The following is a 24,778-nucleotide window of genomic DNA, read 5'->3' on the forward strand; positions in this document are numbered from 1 at the left end:
TGGATCCCCTCACGTGTTTCCGCAGTACATCCGATCTATGATCCTTCTCAGTTTAACACCCATTCAGCATGCCTCGGATCCTTACGGGGCCCCAACCTTGTACCAGGCACTGCCCTGGTGCTGGGAAAAGAGCGGTGGGTGGACAGACAAGCTCTCTGCCTTCGGGGGGCTCACGTGATGATTGTGAAAAAGTCAAAATAATCCCCGAAAGTGAGAAGTATTGTGAAAGAAGGGAAGGCGTTGGCTGGATGGAGGGGTCCTTTAGTAAATACCTAGCTAAAATGATCTCAGAAGTTATCACTACGGCTGTGAAATCTAAACTGAGAGCTTAATGAAAGGAAGGAGGTCGCTCTAGGCAGAGGTGGGGACGACTGCTCCCAGGAGAGGCAGCGGCAAGAGCAAAGACCCAGAATAGGCGAAGGCGAAACATGTCTGAGGGGCAGTAGAGGCCGCAGAGCGTGGAGCACGGTGACCTAGGGAAGATCGGGCAGGGGTGCCAGACAAGATAAGGCCTTGTAGGCCATAGCAACAGCTCTGAATTTTATTCCAAATGAAACGAGTAGCCGCTGGTGGACTTTAAGTGCACATCTATGCACATGCATGCACGTGTGTATGTATGCACGTGTGTGTGACAGAGAGAGAGATCTGATAGCACTTAGGTTTTGAAAGTATTATCTGCAACGAGGCAAAGACTACTCAGATACGACCCCAAAAGTGTCCACCATAAAAGGGAAAAAATGATAAACTGGACTTCATCAAAATTGCTAACTTTTGTGCTTCAAAGACACCATGAAGCAAACGAAAAGACAAATCATACGCACGCTGGGAGAAAACATCTTATAAAAAAAGGATTTGTATTCATAACATACAAAGAACGAAGTGAACTCTATACTTAAAACGGGTCAACTTTATGATCTGTAAACTACATCTCCATCACGTTTCAAAAACAGCGCACTCAGCCAACAGCCTCTTTTGGTGAATCACATTCCCTACCCCCTTCTTTCTCTGACCTTCCTCAAGGGCAGCCAATGAGAACACCAACTCAGGTGGACGAGGGTCACAGCGAGTAGAGTGGTGTGATACAGCCTGGCCAACGTCACTTCCTCTTTGTGTCCTTGTGCAAGTTACAACCTCGCCAAATCTGTTTCTCGCTGATAAAACAGTACTAGGATCTTCACTATTTATCTAAATGATGAGTTGGCGGGTGTAGTGTATGAGATGCGAAGCTCTTCATAAAAGGTTTTCTTCTTGTTGCGCTATTACGCCTACTCGTGAGCCCTGGGACTTCTCTCAAAGTTAGTTTGCCATGGTTAACACTCTATTTATGTTGTCTATTAAATTCTAATTGGGCTTTAGTGGCATTCAGACTCAGCGTCTATTCATTCTGTGATAGAATGATTGGTTTTCTGCACCACGGCTGGTCTGGGAAGAAAGGCTGTGGCAGCCACTCACTCTTCATTCTGTCCTGTACATTTTAAAAGGATGAAGCACCAAGTCCAAATCTCACGGGAGCTCTCTCTTTCCAAGGTGAGAATCTGCTTAAAAAAGACATCAGTCCTGTCCTCTCACGAGTTGTTGAAGCCAACACACCTGAAACTTGCCTTGAACTACTAGTCTGTCCTTCATCTTGCCATGTGCGTGTCCTCGGAATATCAAAGTTCCCCATGACCTAGTTGATGTCACCATTTTTATTTGATACCTGAGGTCCTCAACTATTTTCAGTCAGGAAAAAGATATGAAGGAGATGCCAGAGAGAAAGCAAACAGGGTCAGGAAAGGCTTTTAGTGTTGTGTGTTTTTCCCCCTAATGGGTAAAGTTCCTAAATAGTAACTGTGCGTGTGAACGGGGGTACATATTACCTTTTCCACAGTGCACTTTCTGGCCACGTCACTTAGCAGGATTATGAAAAATGACAACGAAAACCTTCTAATCTTTACTCCGCTTTCACACAACTTCTCTCCTAGACCCTGCTTGCCCCCAAATGCTGTATTTCCATCCTATAATCTTAAAGCACGTTAGAAAAAATAACTTTAAAGGCACATTTGGAGACTTGGCTTTAAACATTAAAATAAAAGGACATTAAAATGAATTAGGCCCAGGCCTTTCCAGACTGTTTCTAAATGTTCACTGTTATTCTATTTCACATGAAGAGGTTGACATGAACAAGGAAGCAAATAAGGGTATTGGCGATTCAAGTATTTTAGCAGCATTTCGAGGAGGAAGGATCTTCCCAAATGGCTATATTCTCATTGGCCAAGTAAGACATTTAACTTCCATTCATTCCCAGCATGCCTTTTCTTCCATTTATGTATATTTCTGGATTGATGTATGACTTTTAGAGCTTGAGAAAGCAAGCAATTTCTGTCACTAAGTTAACTGGACACAGGTCACATGCAAGAGGCCCCGCAACACGGGACTCCAGCTCGGTCTCCTAAAGATTCTCTACTAACCTCTGTCAATCTCAACTGGGATTCTCTCCGAGGCAGAAGAGCTGCCAAGCATCAGATGGGTTTCATGAGCTGATTCAGGCATGAATCAATTCATCTGATACCACTACATCCACTGCATCAAAGTCTAAAACTCATTTTGACTTGTCTCTAGTTGCCATTCTAAGTCGACCAGTTGCCTGCGGAGCCCCCTTGGGGACTTACGTAGTGTTGGATGCTTCACGGGCTCAGCGTATACAGAAGAAACAGTCCTTGTCAAGGCTTGAGAGGATGTGGTTTCTCTTTTGAGCTCTGTTACATATTTGCTGAGTAAAGAAATCTCATGCTTAGGAAGGCTGTTTGGTGTAGCGCCTACGTTCAGGGATCTAGGAATGAGAACCTGGTTTGTTCCTGTATCTACTGCTGACGACCAGTGTGGTCTGGACTCAGTTTTCTCACCGACAGAATCGCGCTTAATTATCTGTAACATCTCTCTAGCTGTATAATTTACCTCCTAAACACAAATCGTCCACAATTTTTAAATTTTAATCACTCAAGTCACATACGATCAAACAATGTAAAGGGATTAGGTTGAACTGTATGAATTTGCTGATTAGTTGGCCATTTCTTTTTTTTTTTGAAGATTTTATTTATTTATTTGACAGAGGTAGAGACAGCCAGCAAGAGAGGGAACACAAGCAGGGGGAGTGGGAGAGGAAGAAACAGGCTTCCAGCAGAGGAGCCTGATGCGGGGCTCGATCCCGGAACGCCAGGAACACGCCCTGAGCCGAAGGCAGACGCTTAACGACGGAGCCACCCAGGCGCCCGTATTTGGCCATTTCTGATCAACAGATATGGCCATTTCATATGGTTCACCTTAGCACATAGTACCGTAAGTGGAAGCCTTCCCTTGTTGCTCAAACATCAACGCTGGTTTATATTAATAACTTATATTTGTATAGTGCTTTAAAACTTTAAAAGTGCTTTCATGTACATTAGTCATATGCAACAAACATTTCCTTAGGGCCTGCTATATGCTGGGGGCTTTCGGATACAAGTTTGCATTTAATCCTCACGGCATCTGGGTAAGGGGGCTTATTCTGATCTATAGGGAAGTGAAAAAACCCCAGACAATGAGATAAAGTCCCCAAGGTCACACAGCAAAGAAGTGATAGCCGAGATTCACACTCAGCTCAGCTTCCGTGTTCCTCCCACACTGTCCTCCCTCCCCCCCCCACCCCCGCCCCGGGGCTGAGCCAGTCTGTCTTCTCTCATCCTGAGAACCTTTGCAACTGCAATCATTTCATCCTTCTGATGCACAAAAAGAGGATGTTTCAGGCCTGAACTGATTTCCCCCCTCTTTGCTTGCAGTACCATGCCTGAAAATGGCAGGTTCCTCCCCAAATCCTCCCGGAGAAGCAAGGTGCAGGTGTGTGGGAGGAGGAGGGGGGCTCCTTCTATCTGCAGAGACTCTTACCGAGGGGGAAAAAAGCACATCTTATAGGTAAAAACTCTGTTGCTTGGCTTGAAGCTAACCCCTACGACATACATTACTGTCTTTCTGTTCAATCAGTGTTCTGCTACAAGAATCAGTTACATTCAATCATCTGAAAGAGCTATTAAAATGCTGATAAAAAATTCATAAAGTAACACACAGTAATGAATCAGGAGAATTCAGTAAAGTGAGACCTACCCTTAGAGCAGGGCAAAAATGAAGGTGAACGATCGTTTGGGCCCAGCGGCCATGAAATACCCTTTTGGAAGATGAATAATTCTGTTTAGGGCTGATAAGTTGAACTAATTTATAATGCTGTTTTAGGTCCACTGCTGAAATATTTCAAATCCCTCAACTTTAAAATGCATTGCCTGTCAGAAACTGGTCTCTTAACAGTTTCCTCTTAACATTTTTCAAAATGTAACCTAGACCAATTTGCATGATTTAATGCTTATTGTATTATACTGTGCAAGATTTAAAACGGGAAATAAAATTTAAAAAAAAGAGAGCGGGAGAGACAGAGAGAGGCAGACAAGGTGGCATGAAGGGAACAAGCGAGGGCCTAAGGGAGAATTAAGATCCGTCACTGCTTGGCAGAATGTCCTCCCGGGACAAAGGAAATCTAACTGGGCATCAAGGACCCGGCAAGCTTCCAACCTGATGAGTAGACCTGGGTGTCTGAGGGATGGTGGGAACAACGCTCATTAAGGCAAGTTATGAAAGCAACTTCGTGAATCAGTGGGAGATGGCAGACTGAAGTGCGCCACTGAATTTTCACCACTACCCTCCCATCCCATTCCCAACTGATCCCCAGAAAGCCTTGGGAATGCTGGTAGGAGTCATGGCCATGATTTGGGTTCAGGACCTCATTCTTCCTCCCCTGGCTTCTTGTAAAAGCCTCTTAACTGGCATCACCTTCTTTCTTCTCTCTTCTCCTCAATCCATCCTCCGTTCTGCTGCTACACTCCTCTTTCTAAAGCAAATCTGACCAATTTTAATAACCCTCGATGGCTCCCCACTGCCTACTGGAGAGACTCTCAACTCCTGCCTACAAGCCTTTCTATGCTAGAACTTTCAGTATCTATTTGGTTCCATCTTCTGCCACTTCACAAAAGTAAGGAAGAAAACAAGGAATGGTTACAAAGCACATAATGGAAAAACATTAGTACGTAGAGTATATAAGGAACTCTATAGGTCAGTATCACAAAAGATTAGCAACTTAATAAAAAAAATGGGCAAAATACATCAATATGTTGAAAAGCCTATAAACATGTAAAAAGATGCTCCGTGTCACTAGTGACTGGGACAATCTAAATTATAATAGTGAGATCATATTTTCTATCCATCAGAAGATATTAAAATGTCTTTGATAGTAAATGTTGGGCAAGGTGTGGCAAAAGGGAACTCAAACGTGCTTTTGGGATGTGGAAACGGATTCAACCACCACACGGAAGAGTTAGCAGTAAGCAGTCAAGGAGAGGGTGCCGACCTGATCCTTGATCTAACGGAAGCTTGGTTTATAGTGGAATTCTTCACGATCATAAAAATGAAGATGATTGAAATAGCCATCAACAGGAGGATTAACAAAGTATGTGTTATCCATATAATGAAATAATATATAGTGGTTAAAATAAATGGGGTCTGTGCCTAAGATGGATAAACACCCAAAACATAATGTGTAACTAAGGAAGCAACTTTCAAAAGGATACCTATGGAGGACATGATTCATACAGAGTTTAAACATTGTGAAACAAATCTATCCAGTGTTTACTCACTAAATTACAGGGCCATTGAAAGGAAAAGCAGATGACCTCTATGGCAACAGTGTTTCTTTTTAATAAAGGGACTAGGTCAGGACTAAAATACCTCCCTAGGAGCAAGAGATGGATTACAGCAAGCATTTGAGAGTGGAGTAAGCTTTCTCGGCATGGTTTGCTGTGGGCGTTGGTACCGTGTAGGGGGGAGGGGGATAAATGACATGCCTTCCAGGCTGGACAGCCTCAAAACTGTCCCCTTATTACCTCCTCGCTCACATAATGGAATGCTCTTTGATTGCACGCAGGCTTTTGATGTCTCCAGTTATGGGAAACAACCGCACCTCTTATGGAGGCTGTGGCTTCTGGGGCTGCGCTCTCCATTTATTCATTTAGGAGGCCGTGGATCTGATCAGACGTAGGCACTTTGGTAGACGGACCCCTCCTACCCCGAGATTTTATAAATCTTGATTAATTGTTTCAATGCTTTGTTACGAAGGGTTGCCTCCATGTTGTGTTACTTTAAAATTTTTACACAACCCAAGTTGTCAAATGGAGGCAGAAACCCCACATAACATGTGATAATAAGGCTGTTACTGTGAAGGGCTCACTAATCCTGTATTTATTCACCTGTTCCCCATTACACAGATCTGTTAAACTAGCACTTTGTCCATCAACACTTGAGTGCTTAAAGCTGAGTAGGCCTCTTTTGTAATTGCTGGCACCAGCAAAAGCCAAATTTCGAGCTCGTAGAATGTGCCTGGAACTGTTGGATCCGCCTGATAGATCCCTGCCATGCTCACTTCTCCAAGACCTACTGCCCCCCCCCGCACCTCACTCACCAGTGTGTATGTATCAAAAGCTGCATGGGTTTAAAAAAAAAAAAAAGGAGTTTGGGAAGGAAACAAGGGGAAAAGCCAAACGAAATGATTTCCTCTGGTGACATTTCTGCTGGGTTACACCTCCACCCAAGATTTATGGCTTCACAAAGCTGCAAAACTAACCATATGGTCAATTAAAAAGAATTCCAATTTCCGCGCTCCTGGGCCCAGAACCTGAGAGTGAGAAGTTTCCTGTTAACGAGGATCTTAGTCTTTCTGGAGGGGTGGTTACAGTACACCCCAGATCATGCAGGCGAGTGCTACGAAAAGCAGCGACATGTTCCTCCTGGGGAGTGGGAGGCGAAGTGTGCCCCCGCCAGCGCCCCGTCTGCATTTGGGGCGTCACGTCTCTTGCCCCCTTGCTTCTGACCCTGGGATAATTTTTATAGAGTCACAAGTGAGTTGAAGGACTCCAAAGAATTTCACACTTCCCTCCAAGTGGTCTGGCTTCACCTCTGCATCGAGTAGCTCCAAACAGCATTTGAAATCTTAGATCCGGCAGGCTTAGCGGTGCCCAGAAAAAGCCCTGCAAACACCTCTGTCGCCAAAATCAATGGACATGTAGGTCATCCGAACAGGTGGTTGCTGATGAGCTTTCTGAGCATGCGGCCTGCCGGGGCCCCATGACCTTGATCGCGAAAGCCTGACTGCCCAGTGCCTGGCTGAGATAATCGTGGACACCCACCTTCACAGCTGGAGAGGAGAGTCACAGGTGAGCACATGCCGCTGGCCATAGCCCTGCCAATCCAGCCAAAGGGGGTACGTTCTTAACTCTGAATGCTAGGAAGATTGGTATCTCACTTTGTCACTTAGGAGCTCATGAAGGGGGTTCGGGCAGGCTGACCTACAATTTAGCACGCAAACTGGACGCTTTGCAGAGTTGAAGGCAGAACTCTTAATAATTATGCCACGGCAAAAGACATACATAAGTTGGGACTGTCCCAGGGAAACTGGGGTGTGTGAGTACCTGGGTTTAGGGGACAACTGTTTTTTAAGGCCTCTCCAAATGTGAAAGAAAAAAAAAAAAGCAAAACAGAAGAAGAAAAAGAAAGGCTGGGCCAAAATATTCAAATAACTCCTCCTCTCACTGGAAGACACAATCCAAATTGGAGATTGTCAATGTGGCAAGGCCAATTTCACAAGAAAATTTGACTATATGTTTTTTCTTCCCTTGCTTTGCTCTACTGTAGCAGTTCTCAAGTGTTTTGGCCACAGCTTCCTTTTATACTCTTAAAATTCTTGGAAGGCTTCCAAAAAGCTATTGTTGACGTGTATTGTAGCTATTCACGGTTATCTTGTGAAAAATTAAAGCTGAAAAATTATAAAGTTTATTAATTCATTTAAAAATAGCAATAATAAATCCATTATCTGTTCATAAATAAAATATTTTTAAGAAAAAAACTAATTTCCAAAACAAAAAAAATTTAGTGAGAAGAGTAACACTGTTTTACATGTTTGCAATGTCTGGTTTGAGAGAAGACAGCTGGATCCTCCTATTGCTTTTGCATTTCATCTGTCTCAGTCACCTGTCTGGAAAACTCCACTGTACATTTGTGAGAGAATGCGAGTAGGCGGAAAAGCCAAATAATGTCTTATTCTAAGGAAAACAGTCTTGATGTTGTGGAACTCCTGAAAGGGACCCCTCCCCTCTCCATGCGTGGACCACATTTGGAGAATCACTGTGTTCCTGGAATGAAGGAATGACAAGGTTTCCCTACCTCCTAGGAATATTTGGTTACTAAGCCCTCTCTATTCTAGAAGAAAGGGAAACTAGTTTTCTTCGGTTGCTAATGATTCTGGCTCTGAGTTCCATTAAGAGCCATCAAAACCTATCTGAATGAGGACGATCAAGTTTGAGGAAAGAATTCTAGTTCCTAAGATGTGGGGAAGGGCTTCATGAAGACGTGCAGAAAGGTTCACTCAGGATGGAGAGGCAGAGAATGGGCTCTTTTCAGAGTATCTGGGACCCAGGCTCCTGTTTTGGGGTAGCCCACAGGAGAAGCAAGACCCCTGGGGGAAAAGGCCATACCAGACAAAGGTGTATTGACGTGGACAGAGATGGGTGATGTCCTGATAGTGAGCTGGGGGCTGTACAGCCTAACCTTCCAAACTTCAAAATCCCTCGGCAACAGGAAGTCACTGAACCTGGACCCAACTCTGAGGATAAAGGCAGCACCAGCCATTACTGAAGTTCAAGTTCCCCTTAGGGGTACTGTTGTAAGTAGAAAACGAAGTTGCTTTAAGAAAGCAAAGAACTGTGGTACTCCTTCCACGCTAGAGGTTGTGGACAAGGGTCCTATTCACTTCTTTTGAACTGGTCTTGCCCAATTTGGGAAGCAGCCACCACAAAGCTGGGCCTTTGTCTCTGCTGTGAGTACAGCACCCACACCATTCTGAAGCCTCAGTGAGAGCTCAATGACTCCATCAGTCAGCCTGGCTTATCTGGGCTCAAAGATGCCAAAAGGGGTGAAGAAGAAAAGATGGAATGGTTACCTTCCCAGGGTCAAGCTCGCAGCACCAGGGGTATTTAGCCATGAGCCCTGGGCTTACACTGTGGCTCAGACAGGCGGCTGGCGCTGTTCTAAACCTTTGCTTCCTTATCTGTAAATTGGAGAACCCTCCCTATGCTCTGGAGTTGTGAGGATTAACCAAATTAATTCATGGAAAAACACCTACCGTAGGAGAGCATCCGAAACAAAGGACTCACTTATCTGGTCTTCCTTTATCCCATTCAGCTATAGCTTCTGTGGAAAGAATTCCCCAGCCTTACTTCCCGGATCAGAATCCCTTGTGATTTCTCATGGTCCCTATGCCTCTCTGTGCACCATGGCTGTGATTCTACATGACTCTGTGGGGTTCTTTTTTTAAGATTGACTTATTTACTTGAGAGAGCAGGGGGAGGGGCAGAGGGAGAGGGAGAGACAGAATCCTAAGCACACTCCTCACTCAGCATGGAGCCCCACAAGGGGCTCGAACTCACAACCCCGAGATCATAACCTGAGTGGAAATTGAGAGACTGCCGCTTAAACGGACTGAGCCACCCAGGCGCCTAGCCTCTGTGGATTCCTGAATACGTGCCTCTCGCACCACAGCAGAAACTCCATGAAGGCAGGAACGATGACTTGGTGTTTGTTCCCTCCACCGTATCCCCTATGTCAAGTATAAGGTTTGGTACTTTGTAGGCACACGATGCTGGAATGAATGAAGGAACAAGGATATAACACCTACTTTTTAATTAATAGTTTGGAAAAATTCCTTTCTGTGGTTTGGGTGGGACTCTAATACATGCAGAAGGCGAGATTTCAAGAACCTGAGATTTAAAAGAAAAAGGAAATTGCAGGAGAAAAATAGACAACCATATGGAAGGCAAAGACGAGGCAGCCTGGTATGGACACGGGGTTCTGCAAGAAGGAAGATTCTTGAAAAAAGGCTTCGGTTCTGAACAAGACCCCAAGTCAGGGTCTCTCTTGCTTGAAACAGTAGTAGTCTTAACTGCAAACATCAGCATGTTCTCCTCATTAATGCCTAACCCTTTCTCCTCAGCACTGGTAAGTAAGCTAGTTAGTAAGTGATTAAAACACTTCTATCCGATTACTAGATAGTTAAATGCTTAGAAAGGAATCACAGCTAACGGGCTAGCACAGGCAAGACCGTAAATTATGGCTGGAGCGTGCGTGCGCATGCGCCGTTTTGAAGGGCATCAACCCCGCCCCCCAACATTTCTCAGTTCCCTCCTGTTTCATTTTTGGAACTGGCGATTCAAACCAAGCTTGACTTTTGGGGGAGAGGCAGATCTTGGGGAGGTGGGGGAAAGGATGTGGAAGGGGGAGAGGATTGGAGGCAAGGATGTCAATACATGGAAGTAAATACCTGGCTGATACTAACTTACATAATCAAAGATGCCTGCTAATAACCATCAAACATTGGACACTATGAACAAAGCAGATGTGTTAATTTTCCATTTCTGAAAAAGCTACACAACTCTGGGGACTCTTTGGCCCCCCCGCCCCTCCTCCGTCTCCCTCCTTTTCTTTGCTTCCCTCCCAACCCTCTCTCTCTCTCTCTCTCTCTCTCCCTCTGACAGCACTATTAATGATCGTTAATGCCCCACAGGCTCTAATGGGTCCCGCTGGGAGTCCAGAAATACTGCAATTTGTATTGAGGATTTAGACATAACAAAAAAAAAAAAAAAAAAAAAAAGCCCTCTGCTCCTGGGAGCCAGAGCTTGATCAGTTAGCTACCCCCTGGAATTGCACAACAGAATAATAAATGACAGCTCTTCGATTAAATCAAGCCTTCTGCCGTAAGTGCTGGAGAGAGTGTGATTGTCACTAACAATCTACTGCTTGTTAACACCACTGGGGTATGAACAAACAGTAGTCAACACTTAAAAAATTAAAAGTCTTTGGAATACCTTTCGTATTGGTGCACACACATGTACCCACACATGCAATTCAGAACCCCCCCTTAGATATTTTTGGTTGGCTTTTATATTTCCGTTTTTTGTTTTATAAATGTTCAGAAAAGCTCAATAAAAAAGCCAGCTGCTGTCATGTTAAAAAAAACACACAAAAAAACAAAAAAGAATTACACATTCATCTGCACCTCAGATATAGGATTCTTGATGAAACCATTTACAAAGTGATAAAAGCTTTATTTATTCTGTGTCTCAGGTTAGTCTAAGGAAAGGAATACGTAAGTAGAGCAGGCTAAAACGGAGTCTGTGAGTGATTCGCCATGTAAATTTATTTCCTTTAAGGTTGTCATGATATTGCCTTCTGAACAACAGGTTAATTTCAAAAAGTAGGTGATGAGGTTTGGTTTGGGCTGGTGCTCCCTCAGAATCAGCAGTCCCCAGTCTTGGAGAGTCCGGCTTTACCAGATTCCTGTCCTCTCCCAGCCTTTCATAGCCCCCAGTGCAGTCTGGGACCCCAGCTGAGCCTCCAAATACTCGAGAGACACAGAGGCGCACTGGGCATGGCCCAGTGGGCTCGGATGTGCAGCACATGTGCAGGGTTCATTCCCCCCATATAGACCAGACGCTGGGTCCCCTCCCTACCGCCCCTCCATCCCAGCCTGTGAGAAGAAGCAAGGAAGCCTGCCTTTAAGGTGCTTACACTTGAAATCAGAAGGGCAGCCAGAAGGGGTCGGAAAGAGCCGTGCGGGTGAAGTCGGCTGACTTCAGTCTCTAGAGACGGATGGTGTGCATCTGTACTTGACCTTTCCACGAGGCGCGATCACATGTTTGTTTTGACAGGACAGCTGAGAATAATGAGTCTCTGCCCCTCTTGCTCCCTCCCTCCCTCTCTGGCCTCCACCCCCCACCGCTGGTGGAGAGTAGGACTCCACACAGTATCTTAAAGTGAAAGGCAGATGGTTTGAACTACAGTTAGCCCTACTCACTTGCAGATTCAGAATTATTGATGATAAAAGCTAGACTATGAGGCATGTCCCATCTGTTTATTTTCCAATTTTCATTTGTTGTAGCCCTGTTAATATTACTGGGATTTTCCTCGCTCTCCAGAAGAGTTGCCATAAGGGCATCTACCTAGAGACATCTGTCGCCTCTCGCTCCAGGCGCTGTCGCCCTCACTACTGCCACATAGGCTCCGCACTCTCCCTCCTCACCACCCCCTATGCCCCCCCTTCTCTGTTCTCCTCTTGCTCTTGACAAGTCTGCAGCCTTCCCCTGTGACCGGAGCTGCACCACTATCTTCCGTCCAAGGGCTGAAAAGAACACTGGAAGACTCCGCCTGGGGCGATGGGGGCTTCCCCTGTCTCAGTGCTTGGGGACTGAGATCACACGCCAGACTTGTCACATTGGGCGCAGAGCCTGATCCTGGTGCAGTAGTTTTACTCTAAGACTAGAAAGAATGGGCTGAGAAGTAATGAAGACATTACTGACACGGATGTGAACACAAACATGGCATAAGACGGGTGTGCGTCACCAAGTCCCCATCCCAGCCTGGCAGGAAGATGTGATCCCTGACATGGGGACAATCTGGCCGAGAAATGCCACAGGCCCTCCCTCCTGATGCCCTACAGTCAGGATCTTGGGAGTGTGCATGTTGAGGCCCGGCTCGCCTGCTCTCTGCTCGGGGCCACAGCTGGACGGAGCCTGGCCAGGACAATGGTTCGGAGGAGCCACGTGCACCTCGCGCCGGCAGGAACTTCCTAAGTAACTTATGGGCCTCTTTTAATCAAGAGGCAAAGCTCTCCATCTTGTTGACACTTATGACCCTCGATTTAAAATACTCCAATTGTTTAATTCAGATGGGACCTGGAGAAAGTGCAGGCCTTTTCCATTAGGACACTTTCTAATGGGGGCAATACATCAAGTCCCTGCCTCTAATCTGAATAACAGCTGTTCAGAAACCTGTCCTGGGTCTATCATTTGGAGCTGCGTTTAGGAAGATCGACAACCCTCACATTAACTTCCTCTTCATCTCCAGTCCGGCAGAACGGGGAAAACGGACCCTGAGAGGGAGCCGTCCCCCACCTGGGTTCATTTTGCTTCTCTTTCTCTCTGCCTTCTCCCCTAGACTTCTGCGTCTCATCCAAAAGAGCAGTCCTGAAAATTCACCTCTTTGGTGGCCTCCCCTGAGGTTAATGGACAAATACAAATAAAGCCATTATCATTTAGGGAGCACTGACAGGGGGAAGGCCCAGAGCCGGGCACTGGAGAGTCACTGACGAAAGATGCCCCGTCTGGTGAAGCAAGAGCCGCCCGGGTTTGAGCCTCAGGCCCTATAACTCTCCTGACATCTCCCAGCTGCAAGAGTGTGTTGTGCTATTGGGCTGTCGCCTTTGACACGGCTACGACAAACTGTACTTTTCTCTGATTTCTTTCTTCTTGGTCTCTTCCAGTTAGAACACAGGCTTCGCGGAGGCCCGGTGGACCAACGGGAGCTCTGTGGGGCCCAGAGGAGTAGAACACCACAGTACTTGTCCCACGGAAAGCCACGTGTAATGACGGACACGCCCCGATTCCTTCAGAGGGCAGTGCACACCCACTATTACCGTGAGGGTCTGACGACAGAGTTAAAGAGCAAAACACACCTTACCCTTTCTGACGGTTTCACGGTAAGACAAGCTGTGTAAGTCTAAAGACCAAAAAAGACGACTCTGGCTTGTCTTGGAAGATTTGGGCCATTTTGCTGCCAAGCCTGAACACTTTCAAGAACCTCACAATTTAAAGAGAAAAACAACTGAGATTTTCCCCCTCAGACCCACTCTATCTTACGAGAAGATTATCAGTCAAATAACTGAACTTGCCTATTCTTTGCACGGGCGTGATAGATACTGTTCCTTCGTGTCTGTCTCCCTCTTTTCTGTGTCACTCACACATCTACACCGCTGTTCACACTTCAGTCACAAGTCCTCTGTACCTATAATCTGTTATTTTGCTGTCGACTCGTCATGCCTCATTAGTCATGTTTGACACCTGCACCTAATACCTTTTCACTGACAACGGAGGACAGCTTCTGGCGAGAGGAGATATTTTCCAGAATAGCTTCCACAGAGGTCTCTGATGGTGTGGCAAAGGTGTGATATGGGGGTCAGTGTGGCTCTCCTTCTCCCATTCGGTAAACTCTCTTCATTAAACTTCTCTACAATTGGCTTCCTTTAAAGACTGTGCATGTGGCTATTAAGGCCAGGAGAGGGAATGCAAGCAGAAGAAAATAAAAATAGTCTATAAAGCTTTAATATTTAATTTACAACAAATCTATGTACTCGGGCTCAGGCGCTGTAACCTGCAAAGTGGCAGATGAGAAATGTCTAAATACAGAGAGAAGCGGCATCAAGATTTTTACAACTCAGCTTAAAATTCATGACTTATTATCAAATTAATGAAAATCTCAGACTTAAAAATTCAGATTCATTGCTGCTAGCTCAACTAAGAAGCAATCTCAATTCTTTAGCAGAGGGGAGACGGTTGGTGTAAAATAAAAAAAACCAAACAAAAGGAAGTACGTTCTTTAAAAAGTGATTTTTCATTGATAAACATATTCTCTGCATTTGGGCCAATTATCCGACTGGTTCCCACATGTGGATCATCGCAAACACACAGACAGACCCGTATTACAGTTTACTGACTTTGTAAGTCTAACCACATTGTTACTATCTGGTGACCTAAACAGATCCAGTAAATGGCCAACATAGTTGGGTCTCCATGTGGCAATGTACTGGATCACAGTTGGGCGTCTCCTCTGGGGACCGACCTTCTCTTTGCAAAATGTTTGAACAGCTTAGTCCGGAGTCAGAGTGAAATTGGTCGCATCCGGTCTAGGAACACCTAGAGGTAAGGCCACCTTCTCTCCCCTGGTTCTCCCTCTTCCCTCCCCTCCCTTCAGGGAGCATGTGAAATATCTGGGGACATGGTTCAGGTGTCGTCAAAGGGACGGGAGAGCTACTGGTATTTAATGGGCAAAGCAATGTTGCTAAGCGTCTTAGCGGGGGTGTAATCAGCTCTGCCCTAAATATCAGTGACTACCCCGCTGGCCAGTGACGGATAGTAGAGAATATCTTGAGGCAAGATCACATCTTCCTTGGCTGTTTCCCAAATTCTTCACTCACAAAACACACGCACTTCCGAACGAGACCATGTGACATCTGAGAGATTGACTATCGGTGCTTTGCCTGAATGGAAACGTCCCCAAGTTCACAACCAGTAAGAAGACAATGAGCACGACACTTGGCATGAGTGGTCATGGGTCCTTCCTACCGCACATCACACTGAGGTGAGGGGCTCCTGGAAACTAAGCTCCTGGGGAGCCATGACCTCCTAATATCACCATCTTTCATCCCTACTTTTTTGCTGAGACAGAAACATTTTTGAGATCCTGAGTTCTACAAGCACCACAGGGAACTGTGGGCAAAAGTCTTTCCAATAGAAGGAGATTCTTGATTCCATCATGGTTCACTTCCTCCATGACTTTACTCACCAACAACTATTTCACTCAGTTTATTTCAAAGAGATGCGGTTCACCTCCTGTTTTTTATAGAACAGAAAAGGACCAACTGACAACCTTAATGTACAGTGTCTTCCATTTGCTGTTGATGGTGTGTTCTCACACACCAGCTACTGCCTTTGTCCAACATCTAGAAGGTTCGCCATTAACATGGAGCTATGTGAAGAACATGGTTGGACAGAAGGGGAAAAGGTGAGCCTGGGGCCATTCATGAGCATCCCGATAAGGAGGATTTGCAGCCAGAGGTCTGAGGGAACTGGGCTCGTGAGACCCTATGTGAGGAAGGTCATGGGTGCTCTTTTGTTTCTTATCAGAATGTTTCTAGAAGAGACGCATCATTTCGGAACAGCCTGACTATCGGTCAAGGTCTAGTGGATGAAGATGGAATGAGAGCCCTACCAGCAGAGCAGACTGCCTGGGCGAGCTGGAGTAGGAGGGTAAGTTCCTGAGCTGTGGGCGCGCAGCAGACAACGGAAGTGAAGGGCCCCCCGGTGCCGCCTGCTTCTCTGACACTAACGGGATTTCTGAGGTGGAGCTGGGTTGGAGCTGAAGTCTGGAAAAAGAAAGAAAAATGCTGGGATGGCTGCAGAGTGGCTCTGCAGTTTGGCTGTAGAGGTTACATGTCGTTTTAGGTTCTATGTGTGGGGTGGTGCTGTTGAGGGGAAGGCTCGCACCCCTGCAGGACTCTGGCTTGTCTCGTGGCGGTGCCGGAAAAACCGAACAGGCCCACAACACCCCCAGCCCAAACAAGGACAACCACGACACCGCAACGCTGGGGAAGGGACAGGGAAGGAGCCAGGCCTGTGAGGAGGACTTCACTTCAAACTGTTTTTTTGCCCCCTGTGGGTGTGGCTGTGGGATCTGATTATAGGCTAAATAAACATGGCCAGCTCTTGTCCAAAGGGACCCTTTATCTGTGGAATTTCCTAGTCTCTGGGTTCTGACTACAGACTTGGAAGGGCTCTTTGAGGGACTACGTGGAGCTGGCAGGCCGTCCCGTAGGCTAGCAAGAAAGAACCCTTCCAGTGAAACCCCCTGTTTCCATAAGGAATCTCACAATTCGAAAGCATTCCTCCTGCCCCCAACTTCGACTAGCATCCCCAGTAACTACCCTGGTGGTCTTTATGTTTGGATCATGTGCCCCCAAGGTAAAAACAAACAGAAAGCCAAACCAATTTAACTCTCCTAATGTATTTCTGTTTGTTTAGACTTTGGACTCATACAGCGCTGGACTAATGTATTTCTAAAACAGACACACACAAAATAAATCCAGAACAGTGAGATAAAAAGAAGCAGAAACAGCAGTTCTCTGTTTTTCTCCTTACGTCCCAAACCGTTGTCTTTCACACACAGTTCGCAAAGCATCAGTTTAGCGTAGTATTTTGTGCCTGGAGAAAATTCGGAAGACCGAGCTTTTCTAGGAGTATTTGAACTTCCTGGCTAAAGCAGAAGAAATAAAAGGCAAGGTAGAACAGGGCAGAAAGGGGTTTAAGTCTTCCAAAAGAATCTCCTTCGTCCACCACTGAACGGTGCAGATGAAACTTTCTCACTTGAGGAGAGCCACATGTGTTATTATCCCCTCTGTCTCTCGCCATTTCTAGAGATGTCAGATGTGGTTGTGATTTTTATGTCTTCCCCCCACCCCCACATTCTCCATGTGTTGCTCATTTTTACCATTTGCTTTGGGTTTCATGCCATTCTGCCGCGCTTCCCCTGCATTCCTTTTCCTGGGCTTTTAACTCCCACCTCAAGCTGCTGGTTCATTCTAGAACAACTTGTTGCATTATCAAGACAGAGAAAGTGGGCCGCTCTTCAAAGAACAGGACAGAGGGAGGGGCCAGAGGAGGCATGTACAGGCTGTCTGTACTTGAGAGGACGTGAGTTTTTCCTTTCAAGACTGCCCTACCTTTGGCAACAGTGCGGGAGGGGAGACTAGGGAGCGGTGCTGGAGAGGGAGAAGGCCAGGATGCCAGACCTGGGGCCATCTTGAACACTTGTATACTCACTGTCTACTTCCTGCAGGACACGGTCTTTGGTGATGACACTTCACCTCAATCAGGATAGATCAGTAAGGTTAGGATAATGCCAGTGAGTTCATAACAGGCCTCTTTCCGCTCACCAAGGACCCCAGCACACTGCCTGACTGATTCCACTGTGAAGTCTCTCTTGAAGTGGATCCCTTGCACCATTGCCTTCGTTTAGACCTTGACCCTAGGCTCCCACTTACATCCAGTCCAGGAGTCTGCAGGCTTAGCCACTCAAACTGATAATTCTATACCATGGCTTCTGCCAGGTGTCTCCTTAAATTAACTATTTTCTATTTCATTCTTCACCTTATTAACCTCCATGGGCTCCCCACTGGTTGAGAGCAGTGATTCTCAACATTTATTTCTCCTGCCCCAATCTATCGAAAGATGACGAACACAGTCCCACCAATGGCTCTGGCTAAGATGGGGTCTCTCACTGAGGTGGGAGACTGACCCACTGTCAGAGGTGAATTGGGTCTCTGGAGTCATATAGAATTTGAAAAAGGGCTTCCTATATGAGCATTCAAGACCCTTCCATTCTTCCATTTTTTAAAGATTTTATTTATTTATTTATTTATTTATTTATTTATTTATTTATTTGTTTGTTTGAGAGAGAGCGCGCGCACAAATTGGGGGAGGAGCGGAGGGAGAAGCAGACTCCCCACTGAGTAGGGAGACTGACATAGGGCTGGATCCCAGGACCCTGGGATCACGACTTGAGCTGAAGGCAGACGCTCAACCAACTGAGCCATCCAGGTGCCCTCTGCAATCTTATTCAAGACCCTTCCATTCTAACCCAATCCACCATGCGTGTCTTTGGCACATCCTCCTCTCTGGTGGTGTTACCCAGTCTCTAGCCACAACGGGGTAGTGCACTCTTAGACTCAGGGGCCCTTTTCCATCTGTGCCTTTGTGCATGCTGTTCCCTTGGCTTGGCGTTCGTCCCGCTAATCTCTCTGAAATGTCACCTTCTACCTCTGAAGGAAGCTGCTGCCTTTCCCGCTCTCCCTTCTCCCTTCCCTTCTGCAGAACGGCCTCCTCCCCTGGGCTCTGTCCGTACGGTGTCTGTCCTACTGACACACTCGTCATACTCGTTGCACCACTGTGGCTCATTCACCTCCCATGAGACTGTAAGTGTCCAGAGAGCAGGGACTCATCTTATCCACATTTGTCAAGATGGCAGCCAGCAAGACTCAAGATGATAAAAACTGAATGGAAAGAGAGATGCCAGAATTATCGTCACGCTGGCTGCTGGAACCAAACTCCTTGTCCTCTCTTCCACGCCTCATCCCGTGGGGCGGCCCCGCGTCTCTTCCCTGCCCGGCCTCCTCCCCTGCTAACTCCTGACGGGGCCCTGTCGCTGTGGCAGGAGTGATTTACAACTGCATTTAGCTGAATCTAATCAGAAGTGTGAATACTCCCCTTCTATCTGGCACACATCATCGGAGCTCTAATTATTCACACATTTTGGCAAGCGTTCTGGTGTTCCCCTACCAAGCTCCTAATCCCAGCAGATCAGTTAAAATAAATGAAAGAGAGAATCAAAAGGCACTTTAAAAATTCAACTGTTCTCCAAATGAGTTTGAACAGGCTCCAGATAACTAGTGGTTGCAGCTGACTGGCATTTAAAATATAAGAACCCTTCTGCACACACCCCCCCAGCCCGAGTCCCTTCCTGTACCCCCTGCATATAGGAACATGATTCTCCCCTATTTAAGAGAAACACTTGAGACCAGGGCCCTGACATGTTTTCAATGCTTTGCATTAAAAACCAGGAAAATAGAGTCACCATCCCAAGATCCAATCAGTGCCAAAACAATTCTGCTTTTTCCACGTAGGTAATGTGATACCAACCCAGGACTGATGATTACAACTTTCCGAATGCATCTATTAAAGAGCTCCCAAAGTGCAGGAAGTCATTAAGGCAAAAATTAAAGCCACATACCAAGCTCCGAATTCGAGAAAAGTTTTCAAACACACACACACACACACACACACACACACACACACACTCTCATGAATACACACACATGCACTGAGTACATGGCACTTGCAGATTTAAGAAAAGCAATACATAGAGCTTTTCACATTCCTCGCTCTTTATCTTCACGCGGACTTCTCCCCTGGAGATCCTCAAAGCTTGTTCCGTGAGCGCCTTCAAGTCCTTCCTCAATAAGACCTTCTCTGTTCACCCCACTTAATGACTGCAAAATTTCTTCCTCTCGCCCCCGGCACATCCTCCACCTCCTTTCCCGCTTTATTTTTTTCTCCTTAGCACTGCTCACACTGTCAGACACATCACGAGTTTTACTCATTCATGCATCACCTGCCCCTCCCCCCACCGGAATGTAGGGATTCTTGAGCGTTTTGGCCACTGCTGTCTAGAACAGCATCCCACGTGTAGCAGGTGTTCAGGAAAGATCGGTTAATTGAAGAGTGAATTCCTCCTGATGGTCTGCACGTGTCTGACACAGAGTCCTAGAGAGCTGCCCGCCCTGTACTTGCCCCCTCCTGACTGAGAACACTGGCTGCGTGGACCACGCCGAGGGTTGGATGAGTAGCAAGATTTGGGGGGAAGTCATGCATGGGTCCTGAATCCCTGACTCAGCTCTGCTCCTCATGTGGTGGGCAACCCAAACTTCTGTCCTCGCTGTTTTAAAACAAGAAGATGACCAAGAAAAATGATCTTCCAGAATTCTGAGAAAGTTCAAATAAAATAACATGCAGGAAAGAACTTGGAAAAGTTAATTGCACTCGCCACGTGCAAGATGATACAGTTCTTTAAAGATAAGGCAGTGCTTTCCATCTGACTTTTCCAAAAACCAAGTATTCTCAGTTACAAAGCATAACAAGTATATCTAGCCATGGTTACATGTCAGGGAAACGATGCAATAATTCATCCATTCTGATCCACTTCAAGAATGGGACTTGCCATAGATGGCGGAAAGCACCCTGTCCAAAAGCATCAAGAAAGTGACTGTATGTGTATGTGTGTGTAGTGTGCGCACATGCATGTCCACGGGCGTGGACAAGGTGGCAAGGAGAAGAGACAAGAGCCTTTCCACACTTCTGCTGCTAAAGGTGAAGACTTACCCCAACTTTATCTCTATGAGAGTCTGGAGGCAATGGAACATTTCTTGGGGCAGGAAGGTTCTAGAATACTCCTTAGAGAAAGGGGTACTTGAAGTGGTTGACCAAGTGAGTTAGACTGAAGACACAGATTAAGGTTTTAAAATTCTGGTTATTTGAACACTGAGCCCCAAAGGGAACTTTTCATCTGGTCCCTAGCTTAGTTGGACAGGGTGGACTTTAAATTTGAGCTCTGTGTGTGTATGTTTTTTTAATGGTTATTCATAGGAGAGAAGGTTGCTTAACACTGAGCAGAACTGTTCCCTTGCTTCCCTCCCAGGTGCCCCGGGTAACTGAGAGACTTTTGTACTAGGGTCGGCATGAGACCAAGGAAAATATCACCCCCACTTGTCTATTTATATAAAATACTCGAACCATTTATATGTCTTTACATTTTGGGGTAACAGCCACACAGCATAGATGTTGATGTTTCATGCATGTGAAATAACACAGTAGAAACCTACTTTAAAAAATTACTTTCTTCGGTGTCACCATGGAAACCAGCCAACATAATCTCTCCACACCTAACTCTGGGGGGTGAGGAATAACAGTGACTGGGGGAAAAAATGAAAACATTGAAAATGCTCATAAATTCTGTTATGTGCCAAAAAATTTACCATGAGACATTTTTCCTCTGCTTTCGGCTGGGATGTCAACCTGTGATGTTTACTTTTTGAACTTTGTTTGATTTTCAAGACTAAAAAAATCAAATTGGGAAGTTTAGTGAAGTTCCTGCTAAGCAATAAATCACTGCAGAGCCTCCAAAGGCCTCCAGCTTGTCCTCGTAAGTGGACTTGAGTTGGAGGCCATACAGAGAGGGAAAATGGCAGCTGGTGGGGACTGATGGGGTCAAGGGCGGGCAGCAGGAACGTGGCAAACCTGTTAAAAGAGGAAGAAAGATGAAATAAGGGAAGAGGGTAGTCAGGACTGGTCATGACTAGCCTCCTCACTCTGATTGTCGCTCTCATCTCTATAGCACTAGATTCTAGTGTCTTCCTTGCCATGGGTCCCAAACAAGAAATCTTTAGGGAGCTGTTTTGGCTGAGTCAACCTGAGATCTGGTATGCTTTGCGAGAGCGATAAAAAGACAGAAAGCTGTTAGAGTCTGACTATTCATAAAATAAAAGTAGTTTTGGGGAAAAAAAAGAATCCAAACCTAGACTCTGAAAGGAAAGATAGCAAGATTTCCCCATTTGGTATTTGTTTCTTTGAAAACCACTCATGGTTTAAGAAGACAAGCTCCTTAGCAGTGACTTCTCTTGATTCTCAACTAAAGTGCTCCTGGTGGAAATTTAGATGCTGGTTGCAAAGATCTGCTCTAGAGTGAAGAGGCCTGTTTTACTCTGAGTCTTGAATGCCTGGTTCAAAGACGAAGCTGATTTCAAATCATATCATCCTTTTCACTTATTTATTTAAAATTTTAGCCTCTGGACTTGCTGCGCATAAATCCTTACTATTTTCGCGGCTGATGTTCTTGGCAGAGACTATTTCTTCTCCTGCCCTATCATCTTTTTTTTTTTTTCCCCGTGGTCAGTGGATTTTATTTAATTGCCTAGATCTATATCTCAGTTCTAAATATTGTTCCCTTGCCCTAAAAACACCCTAGTAATAGCAGTGCTTAATATATAATACAATGTACAATCTTTTTTCAAAAACAATTAGTAGACCTTCCAAGAGAGATTATTTAATAAACTAGTAGAAACAGTAGAAAACTAAAGATTGTAGATTAGAAGTCACATCCAGGCTAATTCTTATGCTTTGTTAGTCTTCCTCCCAGAGTCGGCTCTGGTCTCTCAATTGTATTTACGTTGATACACTTTGGGGGAAGAAGTAGGTACGCTCCTTAACAAATTACAGAAGCAATCTTTTCCCACTAAGAACAGAACGAAATCCTGTGAACTGAGCAGAATAAATCTGAGGGAAAACATTGCAATGGAATCCAGAGGAGGAGCTGGCAGGGAAGGCTCCCTCACACAGCGACCCAAGAAAGATTTGAGTTCAATGCCTCAGCATTATCTACCCAGCCAACCACTTGACCGTCCAGCCCATGAGCCGCCTACGCCCTCAGTGCTGCATGTGTTCCATAAACGCACTCAAGTGTTACTGTACGCGGGGCTCTATTGTAGCGCTGGAGACCGACGGGTAAGACCCCATCTATTCCCTCACACACCACCAATGGTCACAGGCCTATTTTCACCTTTTCTCGGCTCCTGAAAGAGTCACCGCCCTTTGAAAGTATAAATGTACCTTCTTCCAGACACTGTGCCCGAGTTCCTGGCTCTGAGCAGACACACTTACAAACGGAGAACAAGGAGGTGTGCATCTTTATCAGCAATCGCTGAGAATGAGCTTTTAAAAATATATATATTCGGTGGCACGGAAAGAAATATAGTATGTACAACCGGGAGAGAGACATTATGTGGGGAGGGCAGATAAACATGCACAGCATGGATAAAAATGCAAAAGTTATTATAATTTATTCATTAAATCCAGCACGAGAGAACAACACTCACTCAGAAACACCCAACAGAGGGCTGAACTTCCAGGATATTCCTCTTCCCTCATGGAGTTTCACACGCAATGTTGAGTGTGTCCCAGGCTGCTCTGCGTTGGTCTTGCTGCAAGCCAAAGCCTGTCCTCCTGCCAGGAGGGCGTCCTGCAGTTCACTCAGACGGTAGTTCACTGTGACTTTCCTCAAGTGGCCCCCTGTAGGGAGCCCTGGGTGTGGGCACCTCTGGGCTATGGTCTCTGCCTGTCTGCAAGCAGTTTGTGTGACCCTGAGCAAGACCTTTGGCTTTCCCAGCCTTCAGCTTTTCGTTACTAAAGAAAGTATCTACTTAGGCCATAACCTAATTCCTAAACCTGTGGTAAGGATGCATACGGTAAGATAACGCACGTAAGGGCGTTCTGAAAAACAATAATCTAAGACACAAGATGCTACGCTCACCTGCCTAAATTAAACTCCCCACAGGAGGGCCTCTGTTCCTCCTTCCTCTTCCCCAACCTTGGCTCAAGTTTTCTGCCCTCTCTTGCCTGCACCAGAGTCATGACATGAGCATAACATGAGTCATAACAGGACCAGGTGAGCAAGGTGGGTGGATCAGCTCAAAGACGATTTTAGGGAAGATGAAAGCTTCCAATTCATTAAGTATAAGGTCTCAGAAGCTTGGGGAACCCCAGGTGTCATCTGAGGGTCAGCACATGGCAGGCCTAGCAGGGCGAGGACTCCTGAGCCTAACCTGCTGTTTGACCTAGGATGCCTGCAGGAAGTGAGGTGCTTGGGTCTATACTGGGAGGGACAGGGTGGAGCAGCCTCCCACCAAAATGGGGATGCTTGGGTAGTTAGCCTGCAGAAGGACAAAGGGTCCCACAACCAAGCTTGTGATTTGGAAATACTCCTAGCACTTACTATCTGTCAGGACCCATTCTGACACCTTTTAAATCACTTTTAAAGTATATTTTAATTCTCGACACAACCCTATGGACAGGCACTCTGATGTTGCTCATTTTATAGATGGTAAACTGAAGGATGTAGAGGGAAGGTAACTCGCCCAGGATCAGAGAGTCTGGCTGCAGAGTCCATGCACTTGCCCATGGTGAAATATTGCCTCTCAGATGAATACGGCGTCAGGTGAGAAAGAGAGAAAGGAAACGCCAGTTCCACCAAGAGCAACAAAGAAGAGCCAGGAACTCCGGGTCAGTAAAAGCCTGAGCAGTGAGGGGTCGGGGGGAGAATTCAGATGTAGGACCTTGTCTACATGCCCATGGCTGACAGGTGCCAGTGCTGCGACTGGTGGATGAAAGCCTGCCCATACCACCAACCCTCGTCTCTTAAGAGGTTGACCTCAGAACAGGCCATGGTGGGCTCCTGCTGACCTGGACACAGTGGTGAGCGGTCAGGCTCTGACAAGCATCTTCTGGTGTCGACATTCAGGCACATCTGAAAAAACAGCTCCATTTTCGGAGGTATATGAAATATGGCAAGGATGGTATCATGATCTCAGGACGGCATCACATCAGTCTTGAAATCTGTGAGCTGGACTGATGACGAGCCAGAAGGTTGGGAGGGCAGAAATAATGGTCATATTCGGGGC

General features: G+C 46.0%; 1 protein-coding gene and 1 long non-coding RNA gene across 4 annotated transcripts in view; one reads left to right on the plus strand and one right to left on the minus strand.

The window, feature by feature from the left end:
- AUTS2 (activator of transcription and developmental regulator AUTS2) overlaps positions 1–24,778 on the minus strand; it is a 1,104,663-nt gene that overhangs the window by 242,887 nt on the left and 836,998 nt on the right. The window lies entirely within an intron of this gene.
- On the plus strand, positions 7,171–16,796 carry LOC125283428 (uncharacterized). The gene is made up of 2 exons (XR_008960512.1): positions 7,171–7,268; positions 13,424–16,796. It is a non-coding gene; the product is annotated as an uncharacterized LOC125283428 (long non-coding RNA).

This window comes from Ursus arctos, unplaced genomic scaffold (assembly GCF_023065955.2).
Source record: "Ursus arctos isolate Adak ecotype North America unplaced genomic scaffold, UrsArc2.0 scaffold_2, whole genome shotgun sequence".
NCBI lineage: Eukaryota > Metazoa > Chordata > Mammalia > Carnivora > Ursidae > Ursus > Ursus arctos.